Below are 26,218 nucleotides of genomic sequence, written 5' to 3' on the forward strand. Positions count from 1 at the left end.
TTGGCTGCCGGGCAGATGCTGACTAATTGTATCAGGAAAGAAGTGGGAGGCGATATAGCTGATTCAGATCCCTGCTTTAAAAACCCAGAGCTTGGCTCAGTGAATGCCTGATTAATGTATTTTCTTCTCAGATTCATTTGCTTTGAGGTCACAGTTCAGAGGCTCAAGAGAAAACAGGCAAGACATTCTGAGCCTCGCTGGATGTGTCACACACTCGCTGCCTAAGTGCTCTCCGTGTAAAAGGCTCTGACACAGGGAAGTCCCAGACACACTGCGGTGTCAGGGAAGGCTCTGGCTGGCAAGTCTGCTTGGCTAGAGGTTTGAATCTTTATTTTTCTTAGGAGGCAGTTGCCTGGTTGCTATTAAGAAGTTATTCCTTCTGATGGGTCATTGGATTTCTTTGTAAGATCTTTCTAGCTTATTTTAAACTTAAGGTTAACAAGGCATTTCTTTTGCTTTCATTGAAAAGAGTGTAAGCACTTCATCTGAGTAGGAAAGAAAAGCATGGTTATTCATAGTAAGTCAGTCTCTACAGTGAGTAACTGAACAAAAAAAAGTCCAACTGAAGAGTACATTAATGCTACTGAGGACAACAGACTTTAAAATTCTGTTCATCCCCAGAAGTCACAGAGAAAAATATGTTTTCTTGTCAGCTTCTTGTCAGCGGATTTGTCAGAAAGAAATCTACCTCCTTCCCAATCTAGTTTGCAGAGTGTATTTGCTCTTCAAGAACAAGTCAGCACAGTAATCCTGTTTCACGTTAACTGTTATGAAATATGGTGTTAACATTTTAGCCCTATACTGGCAGGAAATGGGATTTAAGATTTTTTCTCTGAGTAAAAAAGAATTCAGGAGCAGGATTTAAAAATAAAAGACCCTTACAATCCTCTCTTTGAGTCAATTTCCATAGCTTAATCTTTCAATTCATCTCATTTGCCTATTGTGCAATTTGGCTTATGATTTTAACTATGGTAGTCTTTAAATATAAGTTGACACTTCAGATCCCTGTGCTGACTTCAACTCCTAGTCAATAGTGTCTGCTTATTGAAATTTATGCTTTGGTTATCCAACCTGTGGGATTCTTTTCTTCTTCCCCAGTTGTGCACATACTTGCTTTTTCCAACCATTCCTACATATTTGTTGTATCACTGTAATCTCCTTGTTCCCTGGGCTGTGTTTATTCCTGTCTGTTTTCTCTGTCTCCTTCCACACAAATTTTACACCTTGCTTTGGGCTGTCCTTCACAAATACAACAGTAATTTCTTCACTGTAAGCTACTGCAGAACTTCAGAGAGCCACCAAATAGTTGCAAGTTACATCCATGCATGTGTTGTTGTGGCATCTGTTTGTGCATGGAGACTCTCTTTAGAACAGGATCTGTCTTTCAAAACTCCCTGCAAATGCTCTTCCTTATTATAATACTTCAAGGTCACTTGCCACAAATATTTTTTTTCTGACTTGTATGAAACTGAAATCCCAGTAAATGAAGTATCACTGCAGAGGCATTTAGGAACAGGGAAAATGAGGAACTTCCACTGTTAATTGCAGGAAAATCTGGCTGTTCTCTTGACAATGGCCTTCAGCTTCCCTTAGTATATTTTTAAATATTTGATTAATTCTTCTGGAGCAGAAGAGTCATATGACAGAGTTTTAAAGAATAATTCAAAAGAGACAGACTTCAATGTATTGCTGCCTTGTCTTGCCAAATACCAGTGGTTAGATTGAAGCCCCTGATTGTACAATTCCCACTTACTCTTGACATCAAACCTCCAGCCTATGTCAAAGTCTTGCTTTCTAGAACTGCATGTCCTTACATCTAGGGAAAACTTGTGACTGATGGAAGGTTTGATATCATATCCTCTCAAATCCCACTGAAATCAGTAAGCTGAGGGTGCTGATTGCTAAGATCAGGCCCAAGATCAAAAATGCAATTTAGAGATCATATCCCTGCAGCTGGGTCACAGAGCCTTGGAGAGATGCAGTAGTTTCTTTCCCTGCCAGGGACAGTCCTGAGCCATCTCATTAAATTGTTCATTATTTGTTATACACATATGTGCATTCTTTCTCTGTTTAAAATATCCATGCATAATACCAGACATGAGTGTTTCTGTGTGCAGTAGCTGTCAAGGTACACTTGACATTCAGTTACAACAGGAAAAAATGGGGTTTGGTACTTAGTGCTTAATAGCAGAGGCCAACTCATCAAGTTTTTCTCTTGCAAAAATGCTAGGTCTGAATTTCTTGAACAGTGTGTCTCTAATGCCCCAGAGACATGACAGCACATGTGAAGGACATGAAGGGGAAGACACAGGACATGAATTTTTCTGCAGGTTTTAACAAAGCCAGAATCTTCCATGCCCTCTGTGCTCTGCCACACAGAACAAAAGCCCCAGGGGTTTTGTTTCTAAAGTCATTTGAGAGCTGCCAGCACAAAATGAAAGCCCCAAGGGTTTCTCCAGTCATTGAAGGGGCACCCACCACCTATAAATGTGAAAATGCAACTGAGCTGCACTTTGAAAGTGAGAGGGCACAGTGGCCTGGCACAGTCACTGTGGGAGTCACTGAACTAGCAAGAGTGACACAGTGTGGAACGCCTGAACTCCTGCTTAACCAAGTAATTTGTTTAAGCACTATGTGACTGACTGCATGCTGCTGGGCCCCACATCCTTAATGTTCCCCTCCCACCTTCCCTGTCCCTGTGCCTAAGTCAGCTTTTGGGGATGCTTGATGTGCCACAAAACCTGCTGGAAAATCCTGAAGTCAGGCTTCATTTCACACCTGGGCATGTAAAATGCCTGGCTCTAACAAGAAACCTGAGCTTTCCTCCACTGATTTTTAGGTGGGACTGCCACCACGGTGTCTGGAGGTGGGGGTTCCATGGCTCTGTGAGTGTGGGCTGGTCCCAGCATGGGCTCCAGGAGCAGATGGGCCTTGGCAGGGAGCAGCTGCTGTCCCAGAGACCTCGGCTGCAGCTCCCCCTGAGCCAGCAGGGCTAAGGCACCATGGCAGGAGCGGGAGGGCAGCCTGGGCAGTGCCAGGGCTCACACAAGAGCAGCCTGGGCAGTGCCAGGGCTCGCACAAGAGCAGCCTGGGCAGTGCCAGGGCTTGGACAAGAGCAGCCTGGGCAATGCCAGGGCTCACAGAAGAGCAGCCTGGGCAGTGCCAGGGCTCTCAGGAAGGCAGCATGGGCAATGCTGGGGTTCTTGCTCCAGCCCTTGGCTGCCTGATTCCCGGCAGGCAGAGCTGCTGCGTGGCCGCTGTCACGGACAGTTGCACCTGATGTGTGGGAGTTACTTGGCACATGGTGGATGTAGTTTCCCATTGATTTTTGGTGGAATTGATTTATAGAGCTATTTAATGGAATTGATTCTTTTTACAACTTTTTTCCCCTCTTAAAGACCAATTGTTTTTCTTGAGTGATGGCTGCAGGTTTGTGTTTATGTATTAATATGCTTGTGCACCCACAGTCCCAACTGTGTTCTCTCTACTCAAACTGCAGAAGAAAGTCTGAATCTCAAATGCCATCTTAAATTTTAATATTATGTTTGATGTATGACCTGGGATAAATTAAACATGCTAGCACTTGCAAGATGAAATCCTAGTGGTGGGTATAACCACAAAGCAGTGTTCTATTAAGCCAAGGACTGTCAAGAATGTCTGTTGTGGTTGTGTCTGGGTTACGAGTGGCTCCCTTTGGTTTAGTGTAGGTGGATATTTTTATTCCGCCTGGCTTGTGAATAAGGGGATGAAACTTCAAAATTTACCTACAAGAGAAGTAAGCCTCTGCTGACTTTTCCTTTACAAGCCCATAGGTTGGAACCACATTTTTATCCTAAACCCAGTATTTTTATTGTATTTTAATGTATTTCATTGATTGTTACTCCAAAGTGGTTTGTATTAAGGAAACATTATATGTTATACCCAGAGTAGTACTATGAGAAAGTGTGAATATCATAATTCTCTGTTACTGTTTGTACTTTGCAGGTCAGTTCTGTCAGTAAGCTTCAGTGGCAAATTTGTGTTGTGGTTTTGGGATTCTTTTTTATTCCCTTCCTTTCTGTCTTTCCTCTTTCAAGAACACTGAAATAAACATGGGCAGGATCCTTACTGTGTGTGGGACTCCTGAGCAGATATGCCACCCAGATTTCCAGATCAGAGAGACTTTAAATGTGTGTGCTGAGGGTTTAGGGTCCGGCTAACAATTGCCTGTCAGGATACAACAAAATAATCTCTGAACTAGCCAGCAGCCAAGTCATAAAAGAAATTAGTAATCCAAAAGTACCTCCTTGAATGGCAAAGAAACAAACATTAACTGTCACCGTTGTTGTGTGTGATCCCTGTGTGAAATTTAGCTAAGCAATCTGGCAGCTGTATGGAGCACTAACTGGATCTTCCAAGTGCTCTGATGTGAGCCCAGTACATTTGGGTGACCTAATTATCACCACAGAAGTGAAAGGGATAAGAGACAGTAGTAGTCAACATCCTATTTGAATTGAAAAGCTCTGAACTTCATCACTGCTTATGAAAACTTCCACCCATGGCCAGCTGTAATCTGGAGCCATCTAAAAGCTGCTGAGAATCCAGCAGGGCTCACTCCTGTGCATCTACCTTACACTGTGAGTTTAACAGGATGGCCAAGAATAATATCATTAGGATGCTGAGTGTGCAACTGCTGCAGGAGTGGGCTGTCCATGTGAACAAAGATTAGCAGGAAAACTGTAGATGGTGGATGCATGATGCAGAGCAGATAATAGCAGAGTATCCTTGTATCTGCAGCTCCAAATACCACGCACCATTAATTTTGGGAAAGGACTCCAAATGTAAGCAAATTGCTTTGACCCAGATTTTAAACTGGTAAAGGAAGCTGAATTCACAGGCAAGGCAATATGGGCCCTTTTGCAAAGCATGGTATTTAAATATGGCTTGCTTAGAGAAACTTCTAACAACAATCTACCTTCACCCTGTTCCCCAGAGGACTGCCAAGACTTTATTCAATGTCAGAGTGATCCTAAATGCCAGTCTTTGAGGGAGAAAACTGCATCCTTGCTTTGTAAATGAAACTGCAGCAGTTGAATTATACTGTAGTTTTACCGAGGTGTTTTATATACCACAACCACATTGTAAACTAGATTTTGTTTGCTTGGAATCGTCCTAGTGATTTGTAGTCTGTCTCTGGCAGATGTGTCTCCCCCTAACCATCACATGCCCTAAGCAATTATGCAGAGTTAACAAAACCTAGAGAAGGCAACTGCTCTTATCTGTCTTGCCCCATGCCAAGTCTTTGCCTTCTACTCTCTGCTGGGAAATAGTACAAATTCCAGGCATTCTTTGGAAGGGAGAGGGTTAAATTTAAAGAGAAGGATATCTTGTCTTTCCCCACTACTGGGATGGAAAGATTTTAACTCTGCCTGTTCCCCAGAGGTGCTTTGTGTGATGATATGTCCTTGTGGGATGGGTTGGACATTAAGGATCTGTACTGCCAAGTTTCTTCGTTGTCATATGGACTGATTCAGGACATCAGAAGAAGCATTTACATGAGAATACATGATTTCATAGTTGGTGTTATGTAAATTGGACTATCTTTGGCTTAGGAACTGCAGAACCCTAAGGCTGTCACTGGGCTGTACCAGCACAATCTCTTCCCTGAAGAATGTTCCAGTCTAAATAGTAGATGGTAGCAGATAGTAGATAATAGTAGATAGTAATAGTAGATAATAGTAGCTAGTAGACAGTACAGCTAAAGGGGAGAGAGGAAGCAGAGACACAAACAGATGCATTATTTGGCCAAGGTGGTGTGACAGATGCAGAGAACTAGGAGGAGAACCTAAATTCCAGTTACAGTTTACTTTGCTGCCAGAACAGGCTACTGTTATTATAGCACTCTCTTTTTCATCCTTACTCTTCCAACTAAATTAACTTTCCTTGCCTCAAGGACTGACACAGTCGCTGTACAGTCTTCTGGCTATCTTAGCTATACAGAGAACTGGAACAACAAGCATATAAACAAGTCACTGCACACTGACTGATCATTGCTTACTCTCTGTTCTTGAGGCTTTAGCTCATGGCAGTGAGAGGTAACCAGTCACAACATAGGACAAAGCCAGCCACACAGGTAGCAGTTGCTTCTGGATTTGCACAGCTACTCATCAGTCCTCTTGTTCTAGAAATGCCTACCTTGCATTTTGGTCTGCAGGCTCCTGGTGCCAGCCCACATGGGGTGAGGCCAGGTACCACCAACGCCACCTCAGGCTGCTCTGGCTCCACTTCAGATCTTCATGGACACCTTGCTAGTGTTAAAGATTCCTTACCAAGCTTCTACCTTACAAAGGGACTGCATTTCTGTAATGCCTGATTTGGAATGCTATGAGATGGAAACAAATATTCTCCAGAAGATGATAAACAGGACCAAACAGTTACTTACTTTTTGTGTGTTGCCTTGGTAAATTTAAAAACTTCCATGTATTAAATGATGCAATTGCAAATTCCTTACAAAAAATAAAATGTCTGTAATCAGATAATGGTTGCTCTGGTGCTAGTGGTAATGTGGCATAGAATATCTCTTGGTTTGGCTTCCACGATTCAGGAGTGAGGGGAACTGGAATGGTGTTTACTGAGCCAATAAACTTCTCACTAAACATAATTCATGAGCTCTAGCTGGCTAATAACCAGGACCTCAATGCTCTAACAGTTGGCCCCATACATATTAAAACAAAGCTTTATTTGAAGTGAAAACTTTTAGAAAAATAAACTTCAGGATTTAGTGGCCTCTAATATTGTCCGCCCCCACAGGCCATGAGAGATCCCATAACTAGAGAGAAGGTTTTAAAATATTTCTATTGCAGTCTCTTTGACCAATGCTGAAAGACTGCTTGCTCCAGAGATTGCCTTGGCATATTTTTTTGTTTGCTGTTTCCAAACTTAGAGGAATCCATATGCTTCTTTTAAAATAGCACTGTGCAGACATTTTTCTTCCCTATTTATGTTAAAAAGAGTTTCTGCTGGCCATTTGAGTGCTCTAGGCAGTCAGCATTCTTCAGCTCTATGAAAAAGCTGAAGAGCTGAAAGAAGGTTTACTCTCTCTAAAATGGCATTTAAAAATTACTTCCATAACCTTTCTTACAGTCCTAGTTTTTCTCTGGAGAGATCTTCATCTGAACAGGTTTATTTAAACACTTGCTACAGTATGTATCAGGATTTCCCTTCCTCTCCTCATGAATGAAAACCTGTGCTTCTGCAGGTTCACTCAAGGAGTGCTCCTCCTTGGAGCACTACAGAAATTCAGATCTGGATTGGCTTCAGATCCTCATCATTTCCCTGTGTGTAGAAGAGTATTCCTGTGTTCTGTGTTTGTTTAGTTTCTCATGAATTAAATTTACATTCTTAAAGAATCCTGAGCAGTGCTCAGAGGGGTGTGGGTGAATGGTGGCTCTGCTCTCTGGGGCACGTGTAATTTGTACTGGGGCAGAGTAGTTCATTTTTAAGGACTGGGAATCACTTCATTTAGATTTCTGCTAATGGTTTTACCTTCTGGGGAAGCCTTGCCACTCTGTGCTGCAGCTTCTTTCTTGGATGGATGACGAAACAAGGCCTGCCTGCCTCCTGTCAGCTGCTTTGAAGTCTGTAGATGAAAGATATCATATGAATGCAAAGTACTTGCCAGTTAATGTCAGCAAGTCATTTTGCTTGTACCTTGATGAAAAAAGCTTTATTGTCAGTTTACAATGAATTGATCTGCATATGCACCAATAGTTCTTTCCCTTTTACTTAAATCTTTTGGAAAATTACATTGACTACCTCTCAGAAACATAGAGTGAGGTTAAATAACAAGCAATAAAGATTATCAAGGAAATTTCTCATCCTCATCATGTGATACCTTGAAGATAATAATATTTTGAAAGGGAAAGAAAATAACAACTATGCACAAGGATTTTCTACTAAATACTGTTTCGTTCCATGTCTTTCAGGGATTATTTTCTCATGCAGAGCTAAACCTAGTTCCATCAATGCATAGAGAAGTTCTATTATTATACACTGATTTGATAATATAATTAGTGTCTTGGTCCATTGAGGCAGACCTCTGCTGTCCAAAACCAACATTAGGTTATTAAATCAATTCTTGTATTTGTTACAGTAATAAGATAAAATAGCATTATTTAGATACCGCTTGTCTAAACTCAGATAAGTCATTCAACCGTATCTCTGTTTGCTTATCCACATTCTTCTTCTGCTTTTAAAAACCAGCACAAATTCATGAGGCAGTTGCAGGCTTTGGATTTCCTGGTCTTTATTGTTTGGTGTGGCAAGGTCTTCCCTGTCAGTTATTTGTGTCTTGTGTGTGTGGCTCTGCCTGCCCTGCAGCAGATGGGCACTGAGGAAATGAGGGCTCCCGTGGATAAATGCAGCAGCAGCAGCTGCTCTCAAGAAGGGTATCCATGAGCAGCCCTCAAGTGAGATGGTGTCCAGGCAGCTAATCTGGACAGATATCTACTGGCAATTTCTGCTGACACACAGACCAGGAGACCTGGAATTGATGGCACAGAGCCAAAGTCAAAAGAGAGAAGACTTTTTAGGTAGAAAGGCAGGTCTGAGTTTCCCAAATTACAGTTGTCTTGGGGAGCTTGGGAGCCTTCTGGCTCCAGAGCAGAAAGAAAGAGGCTTTGCCAAATGCCCATTTCAAGTATAAATGCTCTCTCAAGCCCCTAGATCATAGACTGATACAGTTATTTAATATTCTGCTGGAAGTGGGTTGACTGACTCAAAGTTTGTACAAATTGGTTTTGTAGGTAACCTTTGATGAGTTTTGTTTCCTGGTTGTGGGTTTTTTGGGGGTCTAAAGGCACAGATCCTATAGGACAATGACTGATCCAACCTGATGTTAAGGGACCATGGTGTCTGGTGAGATCTGTTGTTTTTAAGTATTATATTTTGTATTGACTTGTGCTGCAGACCACAATTCTGCTCTGTCTCCTTGTTTTGTAACACATTTATTTGCATGGGAACATCCTGCGTCTTGCACATGTGAGGACTTCCAGGATGAGGGCTGAGCCCTGCTCAGCTTTGTTCCCAAATTCTGTGGTGGAACACAGGACTCTTTGAGAGTGCAAAGGGCCAAGTTGTGCTGCTGTGTGCTCCTGGTGTGCTGCTGGCATGGCTGTGCAGGGCCAGACAGGGAGGGAAGGCTGTTTAATGGGGCCATGTGTTATTGGAACTTGCCATCTAACATTCCTCTCTTTCCCCAGTGTGTTCTCCCCCTTCCAAGCTGGAATGCAGTAATTGCCATACCAGAAAGAAGCCATGATCTGTCTGTCTAGCCTGGCATCCTTTCTGTAAGACAGGCAAACACCAGATGCTTGAGGGAAAGGTACAAGAACTCCTAAAACAAACAAATATGGTATAACTTGTGCATAGAGGAAGTTGGTGGTTGGTTTATACCCTGAGGTGAGGGAGTTCCTAGCCTTTACATGAGTGTGTAGCTGGGTATTTTCTTCATGTATGACAGACTTGCACTCAAGCCACTCCCTGCCTCTGGAGCTGGGTGCCAAGGAGCACCAGAGCTCTTCTGCATCACTGCACTGTGCTGGTGTGCTCCTCAGTCCCCAGCTTTTGTAGCAAGGGGTCTGAGCTCCCACAGTATGTTGCTGATATCAGTGTCTGCAGAGGATGCCAGGAGACTGTGTTCAGGCAGTATTGCCAAGGGACAGGATTTACTGTGTTCAGTAAGGTCTGCCCTGCTCCTGTCTTGTGAACACGAGTGCAGGATGGTTGGCTCCATGGGTGCTCAATCAGGGCCACCATGGGGGACACTGAACCTCGATCTCAAGTCACACAAGCGCTGCTATCTGCCTTCCTCCTTCCTGCTGTTCTCCAGTGGCCAAATCTTTCATCACAAGCTGCACATGCAAACAGCTTGTCCTGCCACACAGGGACCTTTGCAGGACAAGCTGTGAAACAGCCTCCAGCACCTGAAAGCATGAGGGAGAGAGGCCTGGGGAGAAAGGAGAAAGACCTCAAGTGATGGCTTCATCGTCTGGTGCTGATGCAGAAGTCAGTAATGTGCAGGACCTGTGCTCACCTCAGGGATGAGGAAGGGGAGAGTGCTTTTTTAAATTATGCATTGCTAATTCTTTCCCAACCAGCCAGCCTGGGATTTCCTTGCATTCTGAGGCAACGCTTTCATCTGTCTCCTGTTTAACAATCTGAACTTGCTTGAGAAGTTGTTTTTCTTTCTTGTGGAAGATTGCATTGGAGTCAGAGTGTTGTTTACCTAAGATCTATAATAAAAATTCTTTATCCTTATTTTGCTTCCTCTCCAGCTCGAAAAGGGGTGTAATGGAAAGCAGCACGTATTCTGTAGGGAAGATCTTTCAGGTTCAGCCTATTTAGTAACCACAGTTACCAGACTGCTCTCACTTCAAGCAGTTGGTCAGTCTCCCTTGTGCTACCTGGACTTCTACAGTCTATGGTTCTGATTTGCTGCAAGCTCTCCCAGCAGTCCCAGGTAAACTGAAGCAGAGAGGTTGAGTCTGTTCCCAGATGGCAGCTAGGGATTGGCCATTTCCTGTCATGTCTCCATTTTTGCTGAGCCTTTTGATGAAGAAATGTTCTGTCCTAGCCACTATCTGGGTTGTGGTGTTTTAAGACCCACGGTGAAGCTGTAAGAGGTCCATGCCACTTAGTGAGCTGGAAACAGACCTAGTTGCTAACAAACAACAATCTCAATTTTAAAACTTGAGAATTATCCTCTCTGTTAGGTAGTCAAATCAGTAGCCCAGGGAATGGTCTAGATCCAGGTCTGTTGGCAGACTGCAGCTGATGTGTCTTGGGTCTGATGTCTGGCTTCTTTTTAGGAAATGCCATGAATATTTCTTATGTGTCTTTTCCAGATTTTTTATAATATCAATATTCTTTTTTCTTCTGATACTTTAATTTTTAAACAATGCATATGGTCTGATAGATTGAAACAAAAGACAGATGCAGAACCAGAGGAATGTTTTTCTAAATGCAGCTTTAGGTTTGTAGGCATAGGAAATTAGAAAAATAAAATTTATAATTTTAGTTAGCTTATTTTTAAGTGGTGGGAAATGAGCATTTTTTAGCATGGAAGTTGGGAGACTTCCTATGCCACATTCAGCTCCAGCATAGCATGTAACTTCATCATTTGTGCAACCCACTAATCCCTGCATGGGCATTCTAAGAATGAAAGTGCTCTTAATTTAGTAGAATGAGATAAATGAAATAAAGTTCCTTTTAACACAGAGTGAGGGTGTCTGTACAGAGATACAATGTGGTTTAGCTAATTCACTTTAAATTCACAACTTTAGTTAATCTGAATTAAGTTTCCCAAGTGCTGCGTGTAAAGACATCTTTATTTAGAAAAAGCTGCTGTTGTGGAAGGAGCACTGGGCTCAGCCCTGGCCCGAGGCATTGTGGCATGCAGCTCGCTTGTTCGAGACAGAGACTTTCTGGCCATTAGCAAATTGTCTACCACATCCTTTTCTTCTCCTCTCAGAACGCCTCTGTGCCACCTCCTAAAATTGTGGTTTCTGAGCCATTACTCTGAGGAACTTGCTCTGGTTGTATTTGCTGTGCAGCTGAGGAAATAATATTTCAGCAACTTGTACCATTTTGGAGCAGGGAAAGTTAAACTTGTCCCGAAACCAGCCATGAGCACACCCTTTGATCTGAAGGGCCTGTCCAGTGGATGTTCCCTGCCCGGGCCAGGTACAGAGCAGGGAGAGGATGGGGGATCTCTGGTGCAGTAAATCCAGACTTGTGCTGCATATAATTCAGAAGCCAAACCATGAGAACAACTGTCTTTTAGGGTCAGAACTTAGCTGAGAGGCTTGCTCCTGAAAATATTTGTTTTTCTGCTTCAAAATGATCTTGTGGTCATGTTACATTTTTCTTAGTAAAGGAGAAACTGGTCACATGGGTCAAATAACAACCATTTAGGACAAACCCCTAAATGAAACTTACTGTTTGCCACATGCAAGGAGTGCTGGACCACGTAACTCTCACTGCAAGTTTCACCCAGTTCACTTTCTATAAAGTTTGTTTTCCAACCCTTGCCCTAATGGGAAATTCTTCATAGTTGCATTGTATCACGAGCTGCTGGTTTTGGTAAGAAATCAGCTAGAGGGCGATCACTTGGATTTCTCTACATTTTTTCAACTGGTATTTCTAGTATTTTGATCATAGATGTTATGAATAATAGGTAAGAAATAATGGAGTAAAAATTATTTTATAGCACTCCATCTTTGAGTTGGGGTACATGGAAGGACAGTGAGGAGGAGATGGTTTTCCATGGCCCAGCTGATGAATTCAAGTTCCTTCCACCTGGCAAAGTTCTGCCTGACACGCTGAAGTCTCCAGAAGTCCTGAAAGCATCATGCACTCTGCGTGTGTACTATAAATAAACTTTTAAAGACATAATTTAAAAACACCTTTGGCAAAGCACATGTTTAACTGAAACCTGTCTGGTCAAGGTTGACTCAGTGGTGTAGGAAGAAGATGGGGAAAGAGCAAGTGGGAGCACATAAATGAAACCTGCTGTCAGAGAAAAGCCACTTGTTTGTCATTTTCAGGCTGTCCAAGCTCTTGGCATGTGAGCTGTGGGAGATCCCTACTGACTTTCTGGATATTTGCCCTTGGCATGCGTGTTTGTGAGTGATCTGAGACTTCATTAACAAAGCTGCATGGACAAGGTTAGTTAACCTGTTAGAAAAAGATCAGCTGGCTGGGAATCATAGTTGATTCTCCAGCTCTAAGAATCCAAACAGCTCTAGCTGAATGTCTCCAATCAATTTGACAAAGTAATTTCAAGAACTCCTCTTAATGAATTTTTATGTGTTCCACCCACAGTTCAGATAGCTGCATCCTTTTATTTTGAATGGACAATTCTTTTGATTTGCACAGAACCAGAGGAGGTTTAGGGAGATTAAACTCTCTGAGGGTAAATTGCCCTGATAGTATTTGTGGAGGTATATAATCTATATAATCTGCACTGCTGCTGTCTCAAAGCACGTCTGACTTACCTGCTTGTTTTTTAAGTTGTATGAAAACATGATGCATCGTCAAGCAACAAAAAGAAATCTACACTAAGGCTTCTTTAGATGGGGCATTAAGGGGTTAAAGGCATTGCCAGTCCCAAGGAAGCCTGTTTCAAGGCAGGCATCCACTGGAATAAGGTTTTGCTGCAGACACAGGCTGATGTGCTTGCAGCAAGGATTGCAGCCTTATCAGTAAAGATAAACATGCAAAGGCTTCCAAACTCCTGTGTCCCTGCCACTTGTTTGGGATCCTTTTCCAGAGACCAAAAGAAAATACAAGATCTTCACCAAGATAGATGCTACTTCCAAAGGGGGCAGCCAGCAGACTTTGTAGACAGAGACCATGTATTACTGTGTGGTTTGGAACAGGTACAGGAGATATTACTTTACCTGATTCAAAATAGTACTCGAGACCTGGCAGTAGCATGTGGGGTTGGCCCTTTCCCCTCACCCATCAGTCTTTTGCTGAGTGTTCAAAGGCTGGAAAACTCTGGGTTTTGTTGCCCTCACTGAGCTACTTGCCATAGCTGTTTTCTGCTGCCAAGCAACCTCCAGGCTTTACTACCCATTTGTTTGCCATTTCCCACAAATACTTTGAATGTTACTTTATTTTAATCCTGATGCTGAGAGAAGGGGAATAGTGTTTTTATTAAAAATGCACAGGATCAGCTACAGAATTTTTGGGCACAGAACAGGCCACTTGAGTTGCCTGAAAAAACAGTCATTATGGTACTATTGGGTGTAATAAGCGTGTAACCTTGAAACTAATACACTTTTCTTATTTCTCTCTCCTCCTGTTCTGTCACAAAACACAGCAAAGCAGGAGATGCAGAAATCAAGCACCTGGCTTCTTGAGGTCAAATTCCAAAAGTCTGCATTAAAAATGCAGAGATTATTCCAGATGGGTGAGAACTGGCACTCTTTTTTCTGTCCAGGAAAGTTTGTGCCATTCTGCAGGCTCAGCCTGGGTCCCTCTGTTTTGCCACTGAGCCTGATTGACACTTACATGTGTGTGGCCTTTTTACACAGTGGTGGACTTAAGTTTGAAAATCCAGACATTTTTGGACTGTGACAACAGTTGGTATGGTGTTTCAATCTGTATTTTATTTTTTAAAAATTATATATACTATTTTAAAAGGGAGTGTGGCAACTTATTGCAAAAATTGAGAGAGGAGAACAGTTTACAGAAACAATTTAAAAGTTGCTCCCAGCTGAGTGAGTCTTTGAGTGTGGAAAAAGATACTTATTTCAAAAATTTCTCTTAAACTTGCAGTGTGATAGATAAAGCTAGTTCTGAGAATGTGAAAATGTGGGCTCCATGTGCTAAAGCTATTTGAAAAGAGGTGTGAGTGAAGGGGCTGAGGTTGGTGTGAACGTCAGACTTCCTGCCTTCTGCACTTTCTGTGTCGCAGCTGTAGCACGTTCATGGTGTGGCACTTCTTTTAAAAGGGACTCTGAACTAGCCCAGCCTTTCAGGGAAAGACAAGCTGCAGCCAGAAATTCTGGCCCATCGCAGGATGACAGGAGGAAGAGCTTTGTTACTAGCTTGTGTTTGATCTTAGCTGCTTTTTTTCTGCTCTCAGTAGCATGCTAATGATACCTGTGGGAGGTGAAAAATGGGTGAATTCCTGCTAGGGTGCGGACAGGTTCGCAGTTTAGTTCTTGTCCTCTTCTTCCCCTCTGGTAAAATTTTGGGGGCTGTCCCAGATACATAAAAAGGAACTTTTTCCTAGAATAATTTCTGTCCTATACCTGCTGAGGCATCTGAATCAGAAAGGCAGTAAGCAGTTGACTCAGTTTGTTTTGTCTCCTCTCCCCCTTTCTTATGTTTGAAATTATGAGTATTTATGGGAAATGACTGGCTTGAAAGTCTAGGACAAGTCTGAGCTGCCCATAAGCCATTTCTTTTCTACAGTTCAGTTTTGCCTCGTTTACCTTAAACTTTAAAGCAGAAATGCCAAGTGCTAAATCCCCTTTTGTTTCAAATGTCAGAGTTGCCAGTTACTTACTCTCTACCTGTTATGTCCCTCTTGGTATCAGAGGACCCAGCGGGGTGGGCAGGCTGCAGCCTGGGTCAGAAGAACAGGGAGATGGTGAAACAGAAGAGTGCCAAACCTGGAGGCAAATACAGCCCAGTTTGTGCTGCTGCCCAGGGAGAGGGTCTGCAAGGCTGTGATAAGGGATGGAAGGACACCAAGAGGGATGGGTGGGCCCCCAAAGGAGGTGATCTGGATGCCAACATATCTTGTTCCAGCTTTGCAAGGAGGAGCATGCAAGTGCTTCAGAGGGAGGGCTAGTTGTGGTCTGTGGTTTAGGGAGTTGACACAAATAGTCTCTGAACCCTTTTTTATGGGCCTGCAAAGGAGTGCTCTCTCTGGGGAACTGGAGCCTGTTGTCCTTGGTGTAATCCTTTCTTGCTTAGCAGGTTCGAGGCTGTGCTCAGAGCAAGCAGCCATGGCTGGCTGACAGAAGGGGGGGTTTAGCATCCTACAGAGTTTGTGCTGTGTTAGATTAGAATGGGAATGTTGGTAATTAAACACTTGGGTCTGGGTTTCTGTTCCTAAACTGCTGCTGTAAATCAGCAATTGATTTCTGTGGCAGGCAACCTTTGACAAAATTTCTGTGCCCAAGAACCGTGTTGGCTAGGCTATTTTTAAACCTCTTTCAGTAAGTGCACTGTGTAACATTTTTGTGGACAGAAACACAGAACAGTGTGTTGCCCTTCATTGCTGATCAAACTTCAGTTGCATCCAGATATAACTGATAGCAGGTCTTACCTGGATTTGCTTTCTGTCAATGCATGTAGGTGGTCACATGGAGGAAAAGTGAAATACTTCCATAATATATGTATCACAAATACCTGGATGGAATAAGAAGAAATAAGAATAAAGTGTGTCCTAGAGGAAAATGAATTGCATATCTTTCAACTTCAATGAGAAAACATTCCCATAGTTCAGATATTTCATTCTACATGAAGGCTGATGCTGAACCTAATAAAAACCAACCACATGGAGAGAGATCACTACCTAGTACTAAAATATCAGCACTCCTATTGACATGCACTGTGCTCCTTATACCTGGCAAAGCACTGGTTACACTGATCTCCCAGCCTGCTTCCCTCCAACTGGGAGTTCTACAGGGATGACCAGAGGGAATCTTAGTGATACTACAGAGAAGCCTGTTTGCTTAAGAGGGCATATGTACATCTTTTAACAATCTGGTTGTGTACCTTCTTTGTGGGAGGATCCCTGACCTTATACAGAGAGGAACAAGTGCTAATTAACTTAATTCTCGGAGCAGGAGGTGGTATGACCTTTTCCAAAGTGATTCTTTTGGGCTAGAGTTTACAGAGAGGTATTTGCTAGGACTGATGCCTGGGTTTGCTATGAAAACATTATTCATACAGAGGTGTAAAATTCCCTGGTGTGGCCAGGGAAGAAATTAACCTCCCAATCTTTCTGGTTAGGGTTCATGGTTCCTTGTCTAAAAATTGTTGGCATGGTGTCCAGATTTATGTTATTTGGTATCAAAACAGTTACATTTTCTATCATATCTTTTAGCGCTGAGCACACCAAATAGATCCAAGTTATTATTAGACCATTGTTTTGGACACCACTCACTGGGTTGTGAACAACCCATCTTATATTGGCAATGCAGAAGGAAATTAATTTCTGAGGAATTTTTTTTCTGAACTGTCAAGGGGTTATTTATTCTGAGCATCTTCCAAATTTCAATCTCTTTTGCCAGAGAAGTGGTATGGCCTCTTAATGCCATCTCTTTGCTGTGCCCCCTCTGAGCAGCTCGGGGACACAATTACAAGCACTGAGTGTGGCTACATCATCCCATTTTTGTTCTTAATACCAGCTCTAAGCAATCAGTCCCAGTTGCTCCAGTGTAGACAAAACCAGAGGCAGCTACAGCACTGGAAATGTGCCTGATGTGAGCAGGACAGAGGGCCACTGCTGTGACTCGCTGAGAAAATGAAACACAGCCCCAGACTGGAGGCTGCTGTACACCCCTGGCCACGTGTCAGGCTCACAAAGCATTTAGGATGCCTGGCTGCAGAGAAGTGGGCAGAAAGGTGTCCATGGTGTTTTACAGCCAGAGAAAGGTAGAAAGGCAGCTGATAAAACTGAATTTTCCTCAGGCAAAGAAATATCTTCGCTCGCTGTTGCCTTCTAATGTATTTTTAAAATCCCCAACAAGGCAACTCTCCCTCATTCCCCACCACCACCCCCAATAACAAAAAAACACAGGCTTGCTGGACCCTAAGAGAAACAAACCCAAGCACCTTTTGGAAAACACTGCCGAGGCCTGCGGCCATCCCGCATTCCTGAGGCGGCCCGAGCCTCCTCCCCGGCGTGCCTGCCCGGCCGGGCCGCGCTCCGCAGGCCGCGGCTCCCTCACGGCTCCCTCGCTGCTCCGACATGCCCCTGCACGGCCCCCGCAGGGGCTCGCTGCTCTCCCCGCCGTGTCCGTAGCCGCGTTTGGTGCTGCTGCTGCTCAGGGGAACAGGAGCAGCGCCTTCACCATGCGGCATTTTCTGCCACGTTCATTCAAAGGACAGCTCCGTGTCTGAAGTGCTGCCAGACTGAGCTAAGGGCACCGCGAAACAAACAACTGCCACATCCTCATCCTGCTTCTTGTCACGGCACTGCGGTGGAGCTGGAAGCTTTTCAGCAATGTAATTAGGTAAGGGGTATTTATTTTGATGAAAATAAAGGTAAAATTCATATTTCCCAGTTGGTTTGACCCCTATTTACAAAGATCTAGTAATGCATGTATGTAGAAGAAATATCTACGTGAGTGAAAATGTGCACGGTGGAATTTTGCCTAAGGATAAAATGTCATTTTAATTGAAAGCTGCTGTAACTTGATAGGGCATATCCACAACAGTCTTGAGGATCTACTTTAAAATACAGTTAAAGACAGAGACTACTCACACCACTCTGTCTCTTAGAGCTACATGTCCTCTTTGATCCATCCATGGTGCTTACGATTCCTAAGAGACACACACACTGCCAGTAGTCTGAGCTCATTAATATTTATATGATACGTTTCATCTGAAGATGTGTGCTTTGCAATTATTAATTAAAAACCATTTCACAAAACCCTAAAATTTAGCTCCATTTCATAGCTTACAAAACTAAGACTGAGAAAGTTTGTGTGTCCTTTACGTGAGACAAAACAAGATTAGGAATGTGGAAGTTTGTCTGCATGGACTTCTACTGTGCTGTACTTCTTTATTTTTCTTTTGTCAGTAACTTTGGACAAGGCAGCACAGGTTTCCTTTGACAATAAGATGCACCATGAGCCTGTACTACCTAGGCAATTCTGAGAAGAGCAGTGGAGGGAGCCTTGTCTTTCATTCTGGTTCTTCACACAGTACTTGCTTGCTTTTTAGAAAGTTTCTTTAAAAACACAACCTGCAAATGCTTTGTCAGCCCTGCAGACCACATCTCAAGTGAATATTTTCTTGAATATGTTAAACCTTTCCCTTGCTCACTGTAGTTCAGGTCCCATGTTAGAGCAGATAGAAGGGATGGTGGGTTATAATCCACAGCAGACGTGGGCTCTCTCCTCTCAGTCTTCTCTGGTGCTTATGGAATGAAGGAGCTCAGCTCAGTGTGAGACTGATAACGGGAGGAAGGGCTTGCCATGCAATTAGACCAGTTCACTGTAAACACCTAAGTTGCACAAGTGGCTCAAACTTTGATCTTTTTGTTGTGGAAAAGAAATCTGACTCTAATACCTGCCCTCAGTCACAAACAAGGAGGTGGACATTACTCAAGCCCAACTGTGGAAATGTAAATATAGTTAAATGTGATCAAAATGGAAAAAGCACTTCTTTCTTCCCTTCTCCCCAGTGCACTGCCTACTTTTACCAGGGGCTCCTACTCTGACTTGCCTAGCTCTGTTTGTGAATGCAGGCCCCAGTCTCACACCTGAAACACCCAAATCCAAATGCTCCCAAGTGCTGTCTGGGATAAGGTTTAAGCCACAGGTGTAATTAAGCTTTTAAGTGGTAAGCCTATTTGGTTAGGGGCACACCTAGAGCCTACAAGAAGCTGGGAGAAAAGTGATCAGGTTTTCAGACTGACAGGTGGTTCCTGAAATACTGCTGGAAGGGTTAAGAAGAAGCTACAGCATTTGTGATTCTCCTAGTATTTAGTGTAACAACTCTCAGAACAAAGTCTCTGTGGAAGCATCTGGCTGTCCTAGTGAGGTGGGATTTGATTTTAATTACTAACTTGGTAATGGATTATCAAAATTATGGTTTTGCTGAAGCCTTGGGCACACTCTTCATATTCCTGTCTTCTTTTTCTCTCACGCCCTCCTTCCAAAATCTGCCTGTGCAAACACTGGAGCAAAAGGATAAGTTTTATAGGAGTGCGGGCTGTTAGCCTGTGATCTCTTTTACTATTGGCATTTAGGTTTTTGATTAGATTTTTAGAGGAAAAATGTAATAGTAGGTTGTCTGGTAAAATGCTGGTGAATATTTTAAGATGCAAATGTTCCTAGGCATTCAATGAGCATAACAAAAATGGGGGATGTGAGACTTCAGCAATTCCTCACCATTCTGATTTTTTTGCACTGTGTCATAGCTTTGGTTTTACAGTCATTAGAACAGCATGAGACCTTTGCTTTGCATAGCCTTGAGTTCTTGGGCAAGTATTTAAACATAGAACATTAAGACATGTTAGTGAACATGTCCTAATTAGTCTCTTCCTTGGCTACCACATCCTCAAAGGCCATGAGCCTTACCTACATTATACCTCTCAAACACCCTCAACAATACAGCATTTTATCCTAGTTTAGACAAAGTCTTAAAGGTTATGTTGTCTAGTCAACTAATCACTCCTTTTAGTGGGAAAACTGCTTTTCCTTTAGGATTGTTTCTCTGTTTTTTCCTTCTTGCTGTGTCTTTTCTCCTCCTTCCCTCTGCATACCTTCCCTGCAGCAACTCCTGTTCTATCTGCTGTAATGGAAGCATTAACTATTTAATTGCTGATTAGGAAAATCTCATCACGTGGGCTTTGCAACAATACTGGAGTGGGAGGCAAGAGGAAGGAGATGTGTGAGTTCCCAGTTCTGTATCACAAGCTGACCTGGGAGGGCATTAGTCATTCTTGACGCCATGAGGGTGTTTAACATCTCTTCAGTCTAAGGGTACCACAGTTGAATGGGATTTGGATGTACCTGAGCCCTTGTCATCTCTTGCTGCTGAACTTGCTATTTGACCTCGAGCAAACCAGGCTGGGTCTTTCATCCCTTAAGTGGATAGAGGGCAAGTACTGTAGCTAAGTGCTTTTTGATTCTTAAATGCAGAAAATGTATTCATGCAAAGGACTAGTTGCTTTTCTTGTATAGTAAAAAGTACTGTGAGGTTTTGAAATGTTTTCTATGTGCTCCTGCACCAAGTTGCAGAGGGTGAGATGAGAAGCTGGAGATCTGCAATTCTCCAAGCAGTGAAAGCCCTTTTAGCTCTGCATTCCCAAGCAGACATATGGGGCTTTTGCCCAACTGACTTATTTCCTTGTGTGATGCAAATTCAGCTGGTGGCCCCCTTCTCTCCCCCTGGCATCTGCTATTCTAAGCATTCGCGTGGGTTATCAGCTCCTCTTTGCACTTCCAGCACCCAGTTGCCACAGCGGGGTGTAGTCTGTAGTAGGATACTTGTGAAAACTCGGCAGACTCGGAGGGGCTGTGGGTGATGTGGTAAGAAAAGGTGTGCAGGTGGACTCTGCAACCCACGTAGTCAGTCTCTGCCCTCAGGGCGTTCTGTGGCTCCTCATAATTGCCAGTTTCTCTCTTGGTTTTGCAGGACTCTGAAAGTTGCGTTGGAGATGGGAATCGGACCTTTTTCATTCTGTTGGGAAAGAAAAAGGACTAAAATATTGGGATAATTGGAGAACTAATGAAATTGCCATTGTAAAAGACAAGAAAATTGTATTCTTAGCAATTAGCAAGGGAAAGCATTTCAGTCAGACTGAAACTATCTTCTCATTCGTTTGGGGAGTTTATTGTTAGCAGATGTTTAATTTCCATAGGCAGTTAATATTTGGAAAGCTTTAAAATATTTTTATATATGTAAAAACCCCTTGTATTTTACTTCAGTGATGGAGCAACCACTCACACAATGTCTCCTCAAAGACCTCACAAAGGCCAGAACTGGCCTTCTTGGCTCTTTCAAAGGAAACATGGGTGTATGTGGAGAAGAGTGCAGAGGAGAGGTAACTTTATGTATGGGCACAGAATGGAAATAAAGGGACAAAATACCTTTGAGGGAAGGGACAAAACATGCCAAAATACTTGTCTTGCTGTCTACCTCTGTCACTAACAATCCCCACTTCCTCTCCCCCAACCCCGTGTCAAAAAAAAAAAATTCCATTTAGAAAACATCCTTGCAGATCACGTGGCAGCTGGCAAAGGCTGCTGCCCCTTCTGCCAGAGGCAGTGTAGGCTCTTGAAACAAAGCAAACTGGGTTGAAATTCTAGGCATTAAAAAACTAAAGCAGCTGCCTCCCTGACATCCTGGGTTGGACTCTGATTTCAGTTTCGCTTCTACTAGATCTTGGGTAATGTCATTGCTACGGTGTAACTGAAATGAGAACTGGGGCTGCTAATCTTGACATTGGGTCACCCAGTGGTAATCCATTTGTTATCTCTGTTACATTTGTGAGAGCACACACTCCCACTCCCTTTAGACTGCAGTAAATTATTTGGCCTATTTTGTGTCTGATGGTCACTTGAAACTCTACCTCTTGCCTGTCAGCAGCTGGAGTTGTTTTGCTAAGTGACGATCTAAAGTGAGACTTCCTTGTGCAAATGTGTATTTTAGACACTGTCACCAGAAATCCAGTGGCTCTCCTCTCTCCCTACCCCTCTCTCCCTGTCCCCTTCAGCTGTTTAGCTTTCAGGACACATGGCTTAAATGAGCGTATGCTTGGAGTTTTCAAAATGGCTTGAATGACAGGAGAAATCGGATCACACAATGAGAGTTCAGAACCCAGCCACCAATTGGTACAGCAGGAGTCTGCAGCTCTCTTATGCTCATTATTGTCTCAGCATAACATCCAGCACTGTGCGTTTCTCACGTCCCTCTGAAAAATGGGCCTGCAGTGGAAAGGAGTGGGCAGAGGAATGTCCCTCTCCCTGCCAGCGGGGCTGTCAGCCTCTGCTCTCTGGTACCCCCAGGCCTGTGGGGAGCGGCTGGAGAAGGGCCTGCACACCTCATTGTGCCTTCTTTGCTTACGCTGGAGAATCTCCAGCTTATCCTGCCAGTGCAGTGACTGCATGTGGAGGAGGGGGAGAGGTTGTGTTGCAAGCTCTGAGAAAATTAGTTGTCTCTATTTTATCTTTTGCAGCTGCAGCACTTTTTTTTTTCTCCCCTCATCATTCCCCCCCTCCCCATGCAAGTGGTATGTCTGAACCATATCCTTCAAAACCAGTTTTCTAAGCAGATTAGATGGGCAGCAGAAACAGCTATGCAATCAGGCAAAAATGTGCATTCAAGCCTTCATTTCTCGCAGTGGCCAAAGCAGTGTCTACCACCTGCATTTTTTTACTTACTTCTCTCCCTTTGCTGTTATTCTATAGTGCTGTTGTGTGTCACTGTTGTAGACTGAAACAAAATGCTTGTTCTGATCCTTAATTATATAAAAATTAGGGAGGGGAAGGAAGTTGGGTTCCACACAAATACTCATTAACATGAAACATAGAGCATGCTCCTGAGCTGGCATGCTTCACCATGCAAAGTGACGTTTGCTCCCCGTGAGCGTGGGGAAGGGTAATCTGGGTATTACCCTCAAGTCCTCTAAGACCAATCCTCCCCTGACCAGTCTGGAAAACCAGTGTCTCAGTTTAGTGCTCCTTTGAATTCAGTGTACTCCCCTGGACTGCCACTGCAAGTGAATTTGGTCTCTTGCTACCCCATATCTTTCAGTGCTCCCTATCAGCCTTGTTGCATGCTAGGAATCTGACAATAATGGTCTTCACCTGCTTTGAGATATCATGGGAACTCTTAAGCACTAGAATTGGTTTCATGTCTGGTCCCTTATAGGACAATGAGCTGAATTTGGGACTAAGCTCTCCAGACAAGTTTGGAAACCTTGTGTCTTGTTCAGTGTGGGTGGAAAATAGGGATAGGTTAGTGGGCTGAGTGGCAGACCTGAGGAAGGGAGACTTGAGTAAGCCTTGGCTGTCTTCCAAGAGAGGAAACAGAGCAAAGTGTCCCAGGAGCCAATTGTTGCTCCTCTAGAGCAGAGGCAGGAACCCAGAGCAAGGTGATCAAGTAATGCTTCTTATTGTGAGTCTGGAGGAGCAACTTCATGCTTCTGAGGGAAGAGAAGTTGTATGATAAAACTAGAAAAGAGAAATTGGGGGTTGAGGTTGGGGGTGGAGGAAGAGAGAAGGAGAGAAAATAAACCTTTTATTTTCTATAGAGGATACAAAGAAGGAAAGAAAGAGAAACTAAACTGAAAACTTCGGTGTGTTTTGTAGGGTAAGAAAGAATCTACTATAAACCCAGACAAAGAAAATTTTATTTGAGATACTGGTAGAAAATGGCTTTAACATGTTGGCATGATGCACTTACTTATCTTCTGCTGGTCCCTCAAAAATAAAAAATTACTTTGAGAAGAGTTAAAAATTGCAAACAAGAGACTCAATCTTGCTGGCAAAAAGAGGGTGAAAAAGTGGGTGGAAAGCTGGTTGAATGTGTCAACCACAAAAGTGGTGAGATATGGTTGTAGAGAATTCAGGTTTTTAAACACAAGGAAATTGTGCAGAGATATTTCTCACACTGACTTGTAAATAGCATCTTTGGGTGTGCAGCATTGCCAAATTTACCCTTGTTACAGGGGCACCTTACAGTAAGTTCCCACCATAGCCATACACCATCTGTTTGAATTGCTTAGAGGAAAAGTTTGTCTCCTTATTCCCCTTCTATTAGATGTGACAGATTAATGTCTTTGAGGGCAGATCACTGTTAGGCTAAATCCTTCTCTGGTTATGATTCCTTATAACTATAAAACAGTCACAAGGTTATGGGGTTTAAAAAGAGAGGTTTATTGCAGTTTTCAGCTCTGAAACTACAGGCTAAGTGTCTCTCTTTTTTTTTTTTTTTCAAGAGCAAATCAAATCCATCCACACAGACACACACTGCCTTCTCTCAGATACACAGACCTGGGGGAAGAACACACACTGCAAGAGCTGCATTATAGAGTCTACAGGAAAATTACTAAGATAGCTTTCTGTGCATACTAATTCATACTAATCTTCCCTCTGAGTTCTCTCCACTTGTTTTAAGAACTGTTTGCTGAGCATGAGTTGGTAGCATTCCCAATGTTTGGGGCAGAACTCGGCGCCTTCAGCAGCTCCACCAGCAGTTGTTTCTACCAACTGCTCATAAAAGCTGTGCCTGTGCCTTGGCTGGAAGCAGCAAGGTATTGACTGGTCAGACATCTGTTGCAAACCCCCTGGTTCAATACTTGTCAGACTCTAAACTAGTCGTTAAACTCTGCTGATGAACTAAATCTTACAGTCCTCAGGTCATGCCAGGAGCTGTGCAGGAGGCAGAAGGGTGCTGATATTGCTATAATTTAAGTTCCCTGCTAAGGAAGTTTCTGCAGGCGTGAGATTTGTTCATGGTATTATTTTTAAGCCAGTTTGTAAGAATGCTGCTATGGTCAGTAGGAGACTGATCTGAATTTTCCTTGGAGTGGCTTTTTCAGAGAACAGTGTAGTTTCTTTAAAATGGAAACATTGTTTTTCTCCTAGAAAAGCACAGTGCTAGATTTCTGATCACCTGTAAAATTAATAAACTAGCTTTTACCAGAAGCATTACGTTGACCTGTCTATGCTGCCTGAATGGGAATACATCTTTGTTTTGCTTTTCTCTAACTGATCTAAAAGGCTTCACTTGGGATTGGTTCAAAACATTGCACTGGATTTCAGGTCATCCTTGACTGCTGAGAGAGCTGTTGACTGAAGTACCTGTTCTGCTGGGCTCCAAGGGCCCTGCCTTGCCATATGGCCCACAGGTCTCCCAGGGGCCGTGCTGTGCCACAGGACACCTCAGTGTGTGCTTTGGGAATTCCCTTCCAGCACGGGAGTCTCGCCCAGAAGTGGGGCCAGGGCTGCCAAGCTGCAGTGACTGGGGCAGTGCAGCACTGTGGGAAGAAGAGCAGCTCAACATTGTACTGACTCAGAACAAAATTTCTCAGGTCAGGTCACCAAACCAAAATGAACTAACTTTGGTTTCAGTAATGTAAAATATTCCATTTCAAATGACACAAAATGCACTGGTGTTCATAAATAGGTTTCCTTTTTTTGTTTCTTTCTTTTTAAATTTCTTTTTAAACTTGTGAACTTCCATTCTGCATAGTCTCTAATTTCAGTTTTTCTGCCCGAATTGGGATGAGAGTAAATGCAGAAATACTGGAATTTCTTCCTTTCTGGGGAGGAGGCAGCTGGTGAGTAAGAGCAACCAGTTTCAGGGTTGGGACAGCTGACTGAAGCCCTGTACAGTGGAGCAGAGCAGGCCATGGAGGGGAGGGGAACACACGGCAGAAGGAGGGAAGTAGGAGACAGGAATGAGAAACAGCAATGAGGGCTAGAACAAAAGATAAGGAGGAGGGAGCAGAAGTTTCTGCTTAGCTCCCTGGGCTATAGAACAGCTCTGTTCTGTGCTATAACACTGCTGGTGGTGCCTGGCTCAGCACCCTGTGCTTGGCTGAGTGTCCAGCAAGTGTGGGGAAGGTGCCACTCCCAGAGCTCCTGTCCCAGAGCACAGGAGGAGCTCCTTGGAGAGCTCAGGGGCTGGGTGAGGTGGGGCTGGGGGGTCACAGCAGTGCATGGCCAGGCAGTGCTGCAGGGTTTCACTTCTGCTTGCAGAGCAGTTGGGTCCCTCTGTGCAAATGGAGCAGGGGTGAGTGCAGGATCAAAAGCTGAGCACTGCTGAGTTCTCATCCCAGCTCTGAGCAGGGCACTGCAGACTCTCTGCCCCTGAGTCTTCTTCTGCAAAGTAGAAAGCAGGTATACCCTTCTCTGGTGGGAATAGGAAGGAGCACTAGTGACTGTTCCTAGCACTGCAGAGTATTTATTTAGCAAGTTTTTTGACTTTTAAAAGTAAACCAAATTGATACACTCCATCCATCAGCAGTGCC

At 43.5% G+C, this 26,218-nt stretch overlaps 1 protein-coding gene across 1 annotated transcript in view; it reads left to right on the forward strand.

Annotated features, from left to right (window-relative positions):
• The first annotated feature begins 19,126 nt into the window (after positions 1 to 19,126).
• The window catches only part of HIC2 (HIC ZBTB transcriptional repressor 2), a 40,760-nt gene continuing 33,668 nt past the window's right edge, over positions 19,127 to 26,218 (forward strand). Inside the window, exon 1 of the mRNA XM_059485355.1 lies at positions 19,127 to 19,275. The gene's annotated coding sequence lies outside the window, so the exon portion shown is untranslated. The remainder of the gene's footprint in view (positions 19,276 to 26,218) is intronic.

The sequence above is a fragment of the Ammospiza nelsoni genome, chromosome 18 (assembly GCF_027579445.1).
Source record: "Ammospiza nelsoni isolate bAmmNel1 chromosome 18, bAmmNel1.pri, whole genome shotgun sequence".
Taxonomy (NCBI): Eukaryota; Metazoa; Chordata; class Aves; order Passeriformes; family Passerellidae; genus Ammospiza; species Ammospiza nelsoni.